Genomic DNA, 12,540 nt, shown 5'->3' on the forward strand with positions numbered 1-12,540 from the left:
TCTAGCAGTGTGAGGAACTTGGTCTATTAGTCCATCTATACTGACCTCCATCAGGTTGCAAATTAAAAATAATTTTTTTCTTCATCTAGCTCTGAAAAAATATTTGGGCTTCTAGCAGTGTGTGGGACTTGCTCTATTAGTCCATCTATACTGACCTCCATCTGGTTGCAAATTGAATATAATTTTTTTCTGCATCTAGCTCTGAAAAAGTGTTTGGGTTTCTAGCAGTGTGTGGGACTTTGTCTATTAGTCCATCTATACTGACCTCCATCAGGTTGCAAATTAAAAATAATTTTTTTCTTCATCTAGCTCTGAAAAAATATTTGGGCTTCTAGCAGTGTGTGGGACTTGTTCTATTTGTCCATCTATACTGACCTCCATCAGGTTGCAAATTGAATATAATTTTTTTCTGCATCTACCTCTGAAAAAATATTTGGGCTTCTAGCAGTGTGTGGGACTTGGTCTATTAGTGCATCTATACTGACCTCCATCAGGTTGCAAATTGAATATAATTTTTTTCTGCATCTAGCTCTGAAAAATTTTTGGGCTTCTAGCAGTGTGTGGGACTTGGTCTATTAGTCCATCTATACTGACCTCCATCAAGTTGCAAATTGAATATAATTTTTTTCTGCATCTAGCTCTGAATAAATATTTGGGTTTCTAGCAGTGTGTGGGACTTGGTCTATTAGTCCATCTATACTGACCTCCATCAGATTGCAAATTAAAAATAATTTTTTTCTTCATCTAGCTCTGAAAAAATATTTGGGCTTCTAGCAGTGTGTGGGACTTGTTCTATTAGTCCATCTATACTGACCTCCATCAGGTTGCAAATTGAATATAATTTTTTTCTGCATCTAGCTCTGAAAAAATATTTGGGCTTCTAGCAGTGTGTGGGACTTCTTCTATTAGTCCATCTATACTTACCTCCATCAGGTTGAAAATTGAATATAATTTTTTTCTGCATCTAGCTCTGAAAAAATATTTGGGCTTCTAGAAGTGTGTGTGACTTGGTCTATTAGTCCATCTATACTGACCTCCATCAGGTTGCAAATTAAATATAATTTTTTTCTGCATCTAGCTCTGAAAAAATATTTGGGCTTCTAGCAGTGTGTGGGACTTAGTCTATTAGTCCATCTATACTGACCTCCTACAGGTTGCAAATTGAATATAATTTTTTTCTGCATCTAGCTATGAAAAATATTTGGGCTTCTAGCAGTGTGTGGGACTTGGTCTATTAGTCCATCTATACTGACCTCCATCTGGTTGCAAATTGAACATAATTTTTTTCTGCATCTAGCTCTGAAAAAGTGTTTGGGTTTCCAGCAGTGTGTGGGACTTTGTTTATTAGTCCATCTATACTGACCTCCATCAGGTTGCAAATTAAAAATAATTTTTTTCTTCATCGAGCTCTGAAAAAATATTTGGGCTTCTAGCAGTGTGTGGGACTTGTTCTATTAGTCCATCTATACCGACCTCCATCAGGTTGCAAATTGAATATAATTTTTTTCTGCATCTGGCTCTGAAAAAATATTTGGGCTTCTAGCAGTGTGTGGGACTTGATCTATTAGTCCTTCTATACTGACCTCCATCAGGTTGCAAATTAAAAATATTTTTTTCTTCATCTAGCTTTGAAAAAATATTTGGGTTTCTAACAGTGTGTGGGACATGTTCTATTAGTCCATCTATACTGACCTCCATCAGGTTGCAGATTGAATATAATTTTTTTCTTCATCTAGCTCTGAAAAAATATTTGGGCTTCTATCAGTGTGTGGGACTTGTTCTATTATTCCATCTATACTGACCTCCATCAAGCTGCAAATTAAAAATATTTTTTTTCTGCATCTAGCTCTGAAAAAATATTTGGGCTTCTAGCAGTGTGTGGGACTTGTTCTGTTAGTCCATCTATACTGACCTCCATCAGGTTGCAAATTGAATATAATTTTTTTCTGCATCTAGCTCTGAAAAAATATTTGGGCTTCTAGCAGTGTGTGGGACTTGGTCTATTAGTCCATCTATACTGACCTCCATGAGGCTACAAATTAAAAATATTTTTTTCTGCATCTAGCTCTGAAAAATTATTTGGGCTTCTAGCAGTGTGAGGAACTTGGTCTATTAGTCCATCTATACTGACCTCCATCAGGTTGCAAATTGAATATAATTTTTTTCTGCATCTAGCTCTGAAAAAATATTTGGGCTTCTAGCAGTGTGTGGGACTTGGTCTATTAGTCCATCTATACTGACCTCCATCAGGTTGCAAATTGAATATAATTTTTTTCTGCATCAAGCTCTGAAAAAATATTGGGCTTCTAGCAGTGTGTGGGACTTGGTCTATTAGTCCATCTATACTGACCTCCATCAGGTTGCAAATTAAAATATTTTTTTCCATGCTTCTAGCTCTGAAAAAATATTTGGGCTTCTAGCAGTGTGTGGGACTTGTTCTATTAGTCCATCTATACTGACCTCCATCAGGTTGCAAATTGAATATAATTTTTTTCTGCATCTAGCTTTGAAAAAATATTTGGGCTTCTAGCAGTGTGTGGGACTTGGTCTATTAGTCCATCTATACTGACCTCCATCAGGTTGCAAATTGAATATAATTTTTTTCTGCATCTAGCTCTGAAAAAATATTGGGCTTCTAGCAGTGTGTGGGACTTGGTCTATTAGTCCATCTATACTGACCTCCATCAGGTTGCAAATTAAAATATTTTTTTTCTTCATCTAGCTCTGAAAAAATATTTGGGCTTCTAGCAGTGTGTGGGACTTGTTCTGTTAGTCCATCTATACTGACCTCCATCAGGTTGCAAATTGAATATAATTTTTTTCTCAATCTAGCTCTGAAAAAATATTTGGGCTTCTAGCAGTGTGTGGGACTTGGTCTATTAGTCCATCTATACTGACCTCCATAAGGCTGCAAATTAAAAATATTTTTTTCTGCATCTAGCTCTGAAAAATTATTTGGGCTTCTAGCAGTGTGAGGAACTTGGTCTATTAGTCCATCTATACTGACCTCCATCAGGTTGCAAATTAAAAATAATTTTTTTCTTCATCTAGCTCTGAAAAAATATTTGGGCTTCTAGCAGTGTGTGGGACTTGCTCTATTAGTCCATCTATACTGACCTCCATCTGGTTGCAAATTGAATATAATTTTTTTCTGCATCTAGCTCTGAAAAAGTGTTTGGGTTTCTAGCATTGTGTGGGACTTTGTCTATTAGTCCATCTATACTGACCTCCATCAGGTTGCAAATTAAAAATAATTTTTTTCTTCATCTAGCTCTGAAAAAATATTTGGGCTTCTAGCAGTGTGTGGGACTTGTTCTATTTGTCCATCTATACTGACCTCCATCAGGTTGCAAATTGAATATAATTTTTTTCTGCATCTACCTCTGAAAAAATATTTGGGCTTCTAGCAGTGTGTGGGACTTGGTCTATTAGTGCATCTATACTGACCTCCATCAGGTTGCAAATTGAATATAATTTTTTTCTGCATCTAGCTCTGAAAAATTTTTGGGCTTCTAGCAGTGTGTGGGACTTGGTCTATTAGTCCATCTATACTGACCTCCATCAAGTTGCAAATTGAATATAATTTTTTTCTGCATCTAGCTCTGAAAAAATATTTGGGTTTCTAGCAGTGTGTGGGACTTGGTCTATTAGTCCATCTATACTGACCTCCATCAGATTGCAAATTAAAAATAATTTTTTTCTTCATCTAGCTCTGAAAAAATATTTGGGCTTCTAGCAGTGTGTGGGACTTGTTCTATTAGTCCATCTATACTGACCTCCATCAGGTTGCAAAATGAATATAATTTTTTTCTGCATCTAGCTCTGAAAAAATATTTGGGCTTCTAGCAGTGTGTGGGACTTGGTCTATTAGTCCATCTATACTGACCTCCATCAGGTTGCAAATTGAATATAATTTTTTTCTGCATCTAGCTCTGAAAAAAATATTTGGGCTTCTAGCAGTGTGTGGGACTTGGTCTATTAGTCCATCTATACTGACCTCCATCAGGTTGCAAATTAAAAATAATTTATTTCTGCATCTAGCTCTGAAAAAATATTTGGGATTCTAGAAGTGTGTGTGACTTGGTCTATTAGTCCATCTATACCTACCTCCATCAGGTTGCAAATTGAATCTAATTTTTTTCTGCATCAAGCTCTGAAAAAATATTGGGCTTCTAGCAGTGTGTGGGACTTGGTCTATTAGTCCATCTATACTGACCTCCATCAGGTTGCAAATTAAAATATTTTTTTTCATGCTTCTAGCTCTGAAAAAATATTTGGGCTTCTAGCAGTGTGTGAGACTTGTTCTATTAGTCCATCTATACTGACCTCCATCAGGTTGCAAATTGAATATAATTTTTTTCTGCATCTAGCTTTGAAAAAATATTTGGGCTTCTAGCAGTGTGTGGGACTTGGTCTATTAGTCCATCTATACTGACCTCCATCAGGTTGCAAATTGAATATAATTTTTTTCTGCATCTAGCTCTGAAAAAATATTGGGCTTCTAGCAGTGTGTGGGACTTGGTCTATTAGTCCATCTATACTGACCTCCATCAGGTTGCAAATTAAAATATTTTTTTTCTTCATCTAGCTCTGAAAAAATATTTGGGCTTCTAGCAGTGTGTGGGACTTGTTATGTTAGTCCATCTATACTGACCTCCATCAGGTTGCAAATTGAATATAATTTTTTTCTCAATCTAGCTCTGAAAAAATATTTGGGCTTCTAGCAGTGTGTGGGACTTGGTCTATTAGTCCATCTATACTGACCTCCATAAGGCTGCAAATTAAAAATATTTTTTTCTGCATCTAGCTCTGAAAAATTATTTGGGCTTCTAGCAGTGTGAGGAACTTGGTCTATTAGTCCATCTATACTGACCTCCATCAGGTTGCAAATTAAAAATAATTTTTTTCTTCATCTAGCTCTGAAAAAATATTTGGGCTTCTAGCAGTGTGTGGGACTTGCTCTATTAGTCCATCTATACTGACCTCCATCTGGTTGCAAATTGAATATAATTTTTTTCTGCATCTAGCTCTGAAAAAGTGTTTGGGTTTCTAGCAGTGTGTGGGACTTTGTCTATTAGTCCATCTATACTGACCTCCATCAGGTTGCAAATTAAAAATAATTTTTTTCTTCATCTAGCTCTGAAAAAATATTTGGGCTTCTAGCAGTGTGTGGGACTTGTTCTATTTGTCCATCTATACTGACCTCCATCAGGTTGCAAATTGAATATAATTTTTTTCTGCATCTACCTCTGAAAAAATATTTGGGCTTCTAGCAGTGTGTGGGACTTGGTCTATTAGTGCATCTATACTGACCTCCATCAGGTTGCAAATTGAATATAATTTTTTTCTGCATCTAGCTCTGAAAAATTTTTGGGCTTCTAGCAGTGTGTGGGACTTGGTCTATTAGTCCATCTATACTGACCTCCATCAAGTTGCAAATTGAATATAATTTTTTTCTGCATCTAGCTCTGAATAAATATTTGGGTTTCTAGCAGTGTGTGGGACTTGGTCTATTAGTCCATCTATACTGACCTCCATCAGATTGCAAATTAAAAATAATTTTTTTCTTCATCTAGCTCTGAAAAAATATTTGGGCTTCTAGCAGTGTGTGGGACTTGTTCTATTAGTCCATCTATACTGACCTCCATCAGGTTGCAAATTGAATATAATTTTTTTCTGCATCTAGCTCTGAAAAAATATTTGGGCTTCTAGCAGTGTGTGGGACTTGTTCTATTAGTCCATCTATACTTACCTCCATCAGGTTGAAAATTAAATATAATTTTTTTCTGCATCTAGCTCTGAAAAAATATTTGGGCTTCTAGAAGTGTGTGTGACTTGGTCTATTAGTCCATCTATACTGACCTCCATAAGGCTGCAAATTAAAAATATTTTTTTCTGCATCTAGCTCTGAAAAATTATTTGGGCTTCTAGCAGTGTGAGGAACTTGGTCTATTAGTCCATCTATACTGACCACCATCAGGTTGCAAATTAAAAATAATTTTTTTCTTCATCTAGCTCTGAAAAAATATTTGGGTTTCTAGCAGTGTGTGGGACTTGCTCTATTAGTCTATCTATACTGACCTCCATCTGGTTGCAAATTGAATATAATTTTTTTCTGCATCTAGCTCTGAAAAAGTGTTTGGGTTTCTAGCAGTGTGTGGGACTTTGTCTATTAGTCCATCTATACTGACCTCCATCAGGTTGCAAATTAAAAATAATTTTTTTCTTCATCTAGCTCTGAAAAAATATTTGGGCTTCTAGCAGTGTGTGGGACTTGTTCTATTTGTCCATCTATACTGACCTCCATCAGGTTGCAAATTGAATATAATTTTTTTCTGCATCTACCTCTGAAAAAATATTTGGGCTTCTAGCAGTGTGTGGGACTTGGTCTATTAGTGCATCTATACTGATCTCCATCAGGTTGCAAATTGAATATAATTTTTTTCTGCATCTAGCTCTGAAAAATTTTTGGGCTTCTAGCAGTGTGTGGGACTTGGTCTATTAGTCCATCTATACTGACCTCCATCAAGTTGCAAATTGAATATAATTTTTTTCTGCATATAGCTCTGAAAAAATATTTGGGTTTCTAGCAGTGTGTGGGACTTGGTCTATTAGTCCATCTATACTGACCTCCATCAGATTGCAAATTAAAAATAATTTTTTTCTTCATCTAGCTCTGAAAAAATATTTGGGCTTCTAGCAGTGTGTGGGACTTGTTCTATTAGTCCATCTATACTGACCTCCATCAGGTTGCAAATTAAAATTTTTTTTTTTTCTTCATCTAGCTTTGAAAAAATATTTGGGCTTCTAGCAGTGTGTGGGACTTGTTCTATTAGTCCATCTATACTTACCTCCATCAGGTTGAAAATTGAATATAATTTTTTTCTGCATCTAGCTCTGAAAAAATATTTGGGCTTCTAGAAGTGTGTGGGACTTGGTCTATTAGTCCATCTATACTGACCTCCATCAGGTTGCAAATTAAATATAATTTTTTTCTGCATCTAGCTCTGAAAAAATATTTGGGCTTCTAGCAGTGTGTGGGACTTGGTCTATTAGTCCATCTATACTGACCTCCTACAGGTTGCAAATTGAATATAATTTTTTTCTGCATCTAGCTATGAAAAAATATTTGGGCTTCTAGCAGTGTGTGGGACTTGGTCTATTAGTCCATCTATACTGACCTCCATCTGGTTGCAAATTGAACATAATTTTTTTCTGCATCTAGCTCTGAAAAAGTGTTTGGGTTTCCAGCAGTGTGTGGGACTTTGTTTATTAGTCCATCTATACTGACCTCCATCAGGTTGCAAATTAAAAATAATTTTTTTCTTCATCGAGCTCTGAAAAAATATTTGGGCTTCTAGCAGTGTGTGGGACTTGTTCTATTAGTCCATCTATACCTACCTCCATCAGGTTGCAAATTGAATATAATTTTTTTCTGCATCTGGCTCTGAAAAAATATTTGGGCTTCTAGCAGTGTGTGGGACTTGATCTATTAGTCCTTCTATACTGACCTCCATCAGGTTGCAAATTAAAAATATTTTTTTCTTCATCTAGCTTTGAAAAAATATTTGGGTTTCTAACAGTGTGTGGGACATGTTCTATTAGTCCATCTATACTGACCTCCATCAGGTTGCAGATTGAATATAATTTTTTTCTTCATCTAGCTCTGAAAAAATATTTGGGCTTCTAGCAGTGTGTGGGACTTGTTCTATTAGTCCATCTATACTGACCTCCATCAGGTTGCAAATTGAATATAATTTTTTTCTGCATCTAGCTTTGAAAAAATATTTGGGCTTCTAGCAGTGTGTGGGACTTGGTCTATTAGTCCATCTATACTGACCTCCATCAGGTTGCAAATTAAAAATAATTTTTTTCTTCATCTAGCTCTGAAAAAATGTTTGGGCTTCTAGCAGTGTGTGGGACTTGGTCTATTAGTCCATCTATACTGACCTCCATCAGGTTGCAAATTAGAAATAATTTTTATCTGTATCTAGCTCTGAAAAAATATTTGGGCTTCTAGCAGTGTGTGGGACTTGGTCTATTAGTCCATCTATACTGACCTCCATCAAGTTGCAAATTAAAAATATTTTTTTTCTGCATCTAGCTCTGAAAAAATATTTGGGCTTCTAGCAGTGTGTGGGACTTGTTCTGTTAGTCCATCTATACTGACCTCCATCAGGTTGCAAATTGAATATAATTTTTTTCTGCATCTAGCTCTGAAAAAATATTTGGGCTTCTAGCAGTGTGTGGGACTTTTTCTATTAGTCCATCTATACTGACCTCCATCAGGTTGCAAATTGAATATAATTTTTTTCTGCATCTAGCTCTGAAAAAATATTTGGGCTTCTAGCAGTGTGTGGGACTTGGTCTATTAGTCCATCTATACTGACCTCCATCAGGTTGCAAATTAAAAATAATTTTTTTCTTCATCTAGCTCTGAAAAAATGTTTGGGCTTCTAGCAGTGTGTGGGACTTGGTCTATTAGTCCATCTATACTGACCTCCATCAGGTTGCAAATTGAATATAATTTTTTTCTGCATCTAGCTCTGAAAAAATATTTGGGCTTCTAGCAGTGTGTGGGACTTGGTCTATTAGTCCATCTATACTGACCTCCATCAGGTTGCAAATTGAATCTAATTTTTTTCTGCATCAAGCTCTGAAAAAATATTGGGCTTCTAGCAGTGTGTGGGACTTGGTCTATTAGTCCATCTATACTGACCTCCATCAGGTTGCAAATTAAAATATTTTTTTTCATGCTTCTAGCTCTGAAAAAATATTTGGGCTTCTAGCAGTGTGTGAGACTTGTTCTATTAGTCCATCTATACTGACCTCCATCAGGTTGCAAATTGAATATAATTTTTTTCTGCATCTAGCTTTGAAAAAATATTTGGGCTTCTAGCAGTGTGTGGGACTTGGTCTATTAGTCCATCTATACTGACCTCCATCAGGTTGCAAATTGAATATAATTTTTTTCTGCATCTAGCTCTGAAAAAATATTGGGCTTCTAGCAGTGTGTGGGACTTGGTCTATTAGTCCATCTATACTGACCTCCATCAGGTTGCAAATTAAAATATTTTTTTTCTTCATCTAGCTCTGAAAAAATATTTGGGCTTCTAGCAGTGTGTGGGACTTGTTATGTTAGTCCATCTATACTGACCTCCATCAGGTTGCAAATTGAATATAATTTTTTTCTCAATCTAGCTCTGAAAAAATATTTGGGCTTCTAGCAGTGTGTGGGACTTGGTCTATTAGTCCATCTATACTGACCTCCATAAGGCTGCAAATTAAAAATATTTTTTTCTGCATCTAGCTCTGAAAAATTATTTGGGCTTCTAGCAGTGTGAGGAACTTGGTCTATTAGTCCATCTATACTGACCTCCATCAGGTTGCAAATTAAAAATAATTTTTTTCTTCATCTAGCTCTGAAAAAATATTTGGGCTTCTAGCAGTGTGTGGGACTTGCTCTATTAGTCCATCTATACTGACCTCCATCTGGTTGCAAATTGAATATAATTTTTTTCTGCATCTAGCTCTGAAAAAGTGTTTGGGTTTCTAGCAGTGTGTGGGACTTTGTCTATTAGTCCATCTATACTGACCTCCATCAGGTTGCAAATTAAAAATAATTTTTTTCTTCATCTAGCTCTGAAAAAATATTTGGGCTTCTAGCAGTGTGTGGGACTTGTTCTATTTGTCCATCTATACTGACCTCCATCAGGTTGCAAATTGAATATAATTTTTTTCTGCATCTACCTCTGAAAAAATATTTGGGCTTCTAGCAGTGTGTGGGACTTGGTCTATTAGTGCATCTATACTGACCTCCATCAGGTTGCAAATTGAATATAATTTTTTTCTGCATCTAGCTCTGAAAAAATATTTGGGCTTCTAGAAGTGTGTGTGACTTGGTCTATTAGTCCATCTATACTGACCTCCATAAGGCTGCAAATTAAAAATATTTTTTTCTGCATCTAGCTCTGAAAAATTATTTGGGCTTCTAGCAGTGTGAGGAACTTGGTCTATTAGTCCATCTATACTGACCACCATCAGGTTGCAAATTAAAAATAATTTTTTTCTTCATCTAGCTCTGAAAAAATATTTGGGTTTCTAGCAGTGTGTGGGACTTGCTCTATTAGTCTATCTATACTGACCTCCATCTGGTTGCAAATTGAATATAATTTTTTTCTGCATCTAGCTCTGAAAAAGTGTTTGGGTTTCTAGCAGTGTGTGGGACTTTGTCTATTAGTCCATCTATACTGACCTCCATCAGGTTGCAAATTAAAAATAATTTTTTTCTTCATCTAGCTCTGAAAAAATATTTGGGCTTCTAGCAGTGTGTGGGACTTGTTCTATTTGTCCATCTATACTGACCTCCATCAGGTTGCAAATTGAATATAATTTTTTTCTGCATCTACCTCTGAAAAAATATTTGGGCTTCTAGCAGTGTGTGGGACTTGGTCTATTAGTGCATCTATACTGATCTCCATCAGGTTGCAAATTGAATATAATTTTTTTCTGCATCTAGCTCTGAAAAATTTTTGGGCTTCTAGCAGTGTGTGGGACTTGGTCTATTAGTCCATCTATACTGACCTCCATCAAGTTGCAAATTGAATATAATTTTTTTCTGCATATAGCTCTGAAAAAATATTTGGGTTTCTAGCAGTGTGTGGGACTTGGTCTATTAGTCCATCTATACTGACCTCCATCAGATTGCAAATTAAAAATAATTTTTTTCTTCATCTAGCTCTGAAAAAATATTTGGGCTTCTAGCAGTGTGTGGGACTTGTTCTATTAGTCCATCTATACTGACCTCCATCAGGTTGCAAATTAAAAATTTTTTTTTTTCTTCATCTAGCTTTGAAAAAATATTTGGGCTTCTAGCAGTGTGTGGGACTTGTTCTATTAGTCCATCTATACTTACCTCCATCAGGTTGAAAATTGAATATAATTTTTTTCTGCATCTAGCTCTGAAAAAATATTTGGGCTTCTAGAAGTGTGTGGGACTTGGTCTATTAGTCCATCTATACTGACCTCCATCAGGTTGCAAATTAAATATAATTTTTTTCTGCATCTAGCTCTGAAAAAATATTTGGGCTTCTAGCAGTGTGTGGGACTTGGTCTATTAGTCCATCTATACTGACCTCCTACAGGTTGCAAATTGAATATAATTTTTTTCTGCATCTAGCTATGAAAAAATATTTGGGCTTCTAGCAGTGTGTGGGACTTGGTCTATTAGTCCATCTATACTGACCTCCATCTGGTTGCAAATTGAACATAATTTTTTTCTGCATCTAGCTCTGAAAAAGTGTTTGGGTTTCCAGCAGTGTGTGGGACTTTGTTTATTAGTCCATCTATACTGACCTCCATCAGGTTGCAAATTAAAAATAATTTTTTTCTTCATCGAGCTCTGAAAAAATATTTGGGCTTCTAGCAGTGTGTGGGACTTGTTCTATTAGTCCATCTATACCTACCTCCATCAGGTTGCAAATTGAATATAATTTTTTTCTGCATCTGGCTCTGAAAAAATATTTGGGCTTCTAGCAGTGTGTGGGACTTGATCTATTAGTCCTTCTATACTGACCTCCATCAGGTTGCAAATTAAAAATATTTTTTTCTTCATCTAGCTTTGAAAAAATATTTGGGTTTCTAACAGTGTGTGGGACATGTTCTATTAGTCCATCTATACTGACCTCCATCAGGTTGCAGATTGAATATAATTTTTTTCTTCATCTAGCTCTGAAAAAATATTTGGGCTTCTAGCAGTGTGTGGGACTTGTTCTATTAGTCCATCTATACTGACCTCCATCAGGTTGCAAATTGAATATAATTTTTTTCTGCATCTAGCTTTGAAAAAATATTTGGGCTTCTAGCAGTGTGTGGGACTTGGTCTATTAGTCCATCTATACTGACCTCCATCAGGTTGCAAATTAAAAATAATTTTTTTCTTCATCTAGCTCTGAAAAAATGTTTGGGCTTCTAGCAGTGTGTGGGACTTGGTCTATTAGTCCATCTATACTGACCTCCATCAGGTTGCAAATTAGAAATAATTTTTATCTGTATCTAGCTCTGAAAAAATATTTGGGCTTCTAGCAGTGTGTGGGACTTGGTCTATTAGTCCATCTATACTGACCTCCATCAAGTTGCAAATTAAAAATATTTTTTTTCTGCATCTAGCTCTGAAAAAATATTTGGGCTTCTAGCAGTGTGTGGGACTTGTTCTGTTAGTCCATCTATACTGACCTCCATCAGGTTGCAAATTGAATATAATTTTTTTCTGCATCTAGCTCTGAAAAAATATTTGGGCTTCTAGCAGTGTGTGGGACTTTTTCTATTAGTCCATCTATACTGACCTCCATCAGGTTGCAAATTGAATATAATTTTTTTCTGCATCTAGCTCTGAAAAAATATTTGGGCTTCTAGCAGTGTGTGGGACTTGGTCTATTAGTCCATCTATACTGACCTCCATCAGGTTGCAAATTAAAAATAATTTTTTTCTTCATCTAGCTCTGAAAAAATGTTTGGGCTTCTAGCAGTGTGTGGGACTTG

This window comes from Phyllobates terribilis, unplaced genomic scaffold (assembly GCF_046119375.1).
Source record: "Phyllobates terribilis strain yellow unplaced genomic scaffold, ASM4611937v1 Scaffold_12__6_contigs__length_324123572, whole genome shotgun sequence".
Taxonomy (NCBI): domain Eukaryota; kingdom Metazoa; phylum Chordata; class Amphibia; order Anura; family Dendrobatidae; genus Phyllobates; species Phyllobates terribilis.